Genomic DNA, 4,769 nt, shown 5'->3' on the forward strand with positions numbered 1-4,769 from the left:
TCACTGCGGGCATTTCTCTTGGGGCAAGAACGATAGCCATATCCTTGCTCCTCACACTTAAAACACTTATGGTCCTTGCGAAATGCTTCAAGCTCTTCAGGAGAGAGTTTGTTTTTACTTTGTAAACTCCCTTGTCCTTGGACCGATTGTTGTTGTTGTTGTTATTGGAACTGCCTTGGGAAGAATTTTGGGCATTGGTTTTCCCCTTTGCATCACTTTTGTCTTTGTTTTCCATGGGCTTGACATTCCGTGTAGTCCCTTGTTGGAAATTGATGCGAAAAGCAACCATGGTGTGGTGGATTACTTTGAAGATAGAACCAGGCCATTGGGAGTTAACAGACTCGGCCATTTCTTCATGTAATCTTGCACAAAATTGTTGCTTTTGCTCGGCAAAGTCTATCTTTTGTAAGACAGTAGCCTTGAGATGTAAATCCCAAAACTTGTCCACATATTTGTGGATAGACTCGTTGAAGAGTAGCTTCAAACTTCGCCATTCGATGAGCACTTTGTCCTTGTCATCGCTTGCAAGGAATTTCTTCATGATGGAAACTCATAGAGTTTTCTATGTCTTTGGGGCCTCGCCTTTGCCACAAAGGCTAGCCCACCATTGATGAGCAGATTTCTGGAAGTGCATAGCTACATAGTGTAGCTTGGAGGACTCCGTGAAGCCCTCGTCTCCAAAGGGCGCATCAAATTGCTAGATGAAGGCCAATACTTTGTCGGGGGCACCAAAGGTTCCATCATAGGTGAGAGAAGAGATACTCTTTCCTCCCTCTTGAACTTCTTGAGCTTTTTGTGATCTTTTCCATGTAGGGTATGACCTCCCCTCTTGTATTTTCTAAGAGAATAGCCATAGCTTTTGTCGGAAGAGGAGGAAGGTGAAGAAGAAGGAGAAGAGGGTGACCTCTTTCTTGACCTTTTCTCCCTTTGTGTCCTCTCTTCCCTTTTGGAGTGACAAGGAGAAGGACTGTGTTGACCATTTCCTCATGGGAGGAGTTGGCAATCGCCTAGACCGCCATCTTCGTGGAGCCACATCTTTAGAGGAACATAGGGATTTGCTTCTTTCTTGTTCTTTGGATTCCTCCTCTCTTATGGGAGAGAGTCTTCTTTCGAGAGTCTCATCAAGAGACCTCCTAAGCTCTCTCTCTCTCTCTCTCTCTCTCTCTCTCTCTCTCCTCTTGGAGAGGAAGGGAAATCCCATAACCACCAAGCTGTTGAGTAACTTCGGCTTGCAAAATAGGGTTGCCCATTGATGCAACCTAGTAACAAGATAATTGATAAACATGGGGGCATTATCATTAGCACCTTCATGTGCAAAATCAAAGTTATCAATGTTCATTCTACTCTCTTGGTTATTGTCAGCCATGCTAATTATACTTATGTGTTTACTTAGTGTATTCTTTGGCAATTCAAAACCTTAATTGCTACTCCTCTTGGCCTTTGAAAAAAAGCACTTAAGTATCTACACCCACGGCTCGAATTGGTTAATTATAGAGAGTAGTAGAGTGGGTCTAACATAGCAAAATTGCCAAGGGATAGCTCCTTTTGGACTTCTTATGGCTCAATAATGGTAAAGCCATAGGCAAGCCTAAAGAGACCCCATTATTAAAATTAAAGCTCCCGAGGTGTGCACCATATCCCACATAGTGGGCTCAACAAAATCAATAATAGATCCCAATCCCACTTACCCTAATATAATTAAAAAAATCAACCATTAATGGACTACTTAAGGACCTCTCTTATTAAGCAATAAAAGAGAAACCAAATGCTCTGATACCAATGTAATGGAAATGGCCTATGAACTTTGAGAATAGCGAAATTCAGAGAATTAGATGAGCATTTTTGTGAGACCACTTTGAGAACATAGAGGGTGAACTTAATTGATGGTAGCAACATAAACATAGTACTTAATTAACTTGGCATGAACAATACTTTTGCAAGAGAGAGAGTATTAGAGAACATGACAATAGTTGAGGACCAGATTTACTTAGAGCCGGTCCCCCCTCCACGGTCCCCCCTCCAAAAGGCGTTTGTATTATAGATTCTCCCTTCAAGAGAGACTTGGTACATTACACTCTTTGTGTTCCTTGTGACCTTGGTGATGTTATGAAGATGGAAAGCTTTATTCATCACGAGCATAACATAAACTTTGCAAAAATCATTAACTATACCAACCCTCGGTCCCAAGGCCTTAAACACCTTCGAAGGTGGAGAGAGCTAGGGGGGAATGAGGGTAGGGAAGAGGAAGAAGAAACATCCATAGGAGAAAGAAATAGTTCCTCACTTATCATCACTCTTCTTGCTTAACATAGCATAATAGCATATTAATGAAGATGAAGAAGATGGCAAGCTTAAGCATTGAAGCATGGCTCTTGGTTGGATTTGCATTCCATAGCCAAGAGTGTTGGTGTAAGCTCTGCACTTCTCAACAAGCTTGGAGAAGGAGATGGAGCTCTTGCACTTTTCACTTCACATAATGAGAGAGAGAGTGTATGTGTATGGGAGAGTATACCCCCCCTCTCAAGCTTGGTCCACCTCTCTCTCTCTCTCTCTCTCTCTCTCTCTCTCTCTCTCTCTCTTATTATTTAATTATATCATTTGGACATGTGTCCTCTTTTTCCTCTTTGAGAGAAAGAACTTAATTATTTATTTTTATGCATCTAAATTCTCATTGGATCCCTTTAAAGCCTATGTAGTAGGATTCAAGCACATCATGAGGGCCACACATGGAGGATTTTGACATGTGTCTTTTATGCTTCTTAAGTCATTTGGTTTGAATTGAACACTTCAAGCACTTAGTCAATTAAGCATGGAAACCGTTGATGCCTCTTAACAGTTTATCTTTGAATTGAACACTTCAAGAACCTTAGTCATTTAAGCATGAGAAGCACCTTCAAGCTTGGGCAAGGTTCCCACAAACTCCTTAAGTACCTTAGCACCTCATGCTTGGGTAGGATTCCCACCTCAAGGTCAACCCTAGCTTGCCTAAGGTCAATGGACTTTTAAACACTAACTTTTGGAGGTCTTTGATGAAGCTAACCCTAAGGTCTTTTAAGCTCCATTAGATGCACGTTTCTCTTTGATAGACTATCTCCTTTTGGACCCCTATTGAGATGTAACCATCTCTCCTCTTGGTCCCTTGTTGAGGTAAATAGAAGCACTTATTGCACATTGCTTTTTGGTAGTCCGTCTCCTTTTGGACCCCTATTGAGATGCAACCATTTTTCCTTTTGATCCCCTGTTGAGATATGTCTAGAAGCGCATATCTATATCCTAACTCTTGTTCCCCTTTTATCTTCCCATATTAAATGATAATATGAGAAAATCATTTGGTAAAGTTAGATATTATATTTTATGACACAATGTTGGAATAGAGAAAAGAGAACTGAGTATCGCGTATATTTAGAGGCTTAGATTTTGAGGTGAGGTAATTAAGCTTCCTATACAAATTAGGGGAACACCGTAGTAGAAGGTGCCAATCTACCAATCTGTCAATCTGCAAGAGGCAAATGAAGAGATTGTCGCTAAGCTAATGAATGAGAACATTCAGCACAACAACAAAAATGTATAAAGAGTAGGTTGTACCCTATGGTTTTGACATTCTGAAATATGTATTGGTTACATGCCAGCCTATATTGTTGTATGTTGAAATCCATTAATACTTTCTCTCTCTCTCTCTCTCTCTCTCTCTCTCTCTCTCTCTCTCTCTCTCTCTTTTGCTGCACTTTTTTTTTGCCAAACTAACACCCACATTTGTCTAGCAGTTAAAGCTATCAATATAGGAGCAGAGACCAATTGGTACTACAACCATGGGTAGGACTAGGGGGGGTACGGCCCTATACTAGGCATGTATGTTCAGGGGAGTTCAAAGAAGGAAGGCTATGAATGACAGGACACCAGGGGGGGACGGTCCTATTCTAGGAATGTATGTTTAGAGGACTCCAAAGGAAGGCTATGAGTCTAGGGGGGAGGTCGTGGATATATGCATGAGGCTTGCATGGTGCATGCATCCTCTCCTTCCTCTGTGCACAATGGGGGCTTTCATGATGGATTTCATCGCCATCCAAGTCCATGCATGACAGAGTTCTTATACACAAGGCAAGAAGGATGTCGACTTCACAAAGTGGAGCAAGATCACCTCCAAAGCAAGGTGCCTCGATGAGCTCGCCATTTTTGCCTTCATGAAGCGCTTGCAACCAACTTTAGTATGGGACGCTTGAACGCGTGTTCTCCTATTGGCACTACCTCACTTTGCCCTACCCACCATAGCTTGGGAAAAGGAAGGTCCTTTCCCATTTTGGGCACCCTTAGGGACTTAATTCAAAGGCTTCCCCTCCAAGGGGGTTTTCACATAGGCAATTGGGTAATTTGAGATTCCAAGCAACGAAGGCCTTAGGACTTGTCTTTAGAGGGCACAAAAAATCAATTCCGGAGGTAAGTCGTAGGGAAACCATGTGTAGCTCGAAGCTTGGAATGCATTCGTAGCTTGGAAAGATTCAGCAGGAAAATTGCGTTGGAACACCTACAAGCCAAGGGGCTTACAAAATACATAGGAAGAGTTCTAAATACATTAGAATCCATGGCAATGAGCCAGAGTCAAAATAACATACTTCAAAAGTCATGGCTATGAACCCGTTTTAATCAAGGATTACAAAATCAGACTAAACTTCCCTCTCAACCAAGCACTTGCTTTTGGAAGAGCTCTAAATAGATCAGAATCCACGGCAATGAGCCAGAGTCAAAGTAACATACTTCAAAAGTCATGGCTA

Source organism: Adiantum capillus-veneris, chromosome 23 (genome assembly GCF_014529385.1).
Source record: "Adiantum capillus-veneris isolate H3 chromosome 23, ASM1452938v2, whole genome shotgun sequence".
NCBI lineage: Eukaryota > Viridiplantae > Streptophyta > Polypodiopsida > Polypodiales > Pteridaceae > Adiantum > Adiantum capillus-veneris.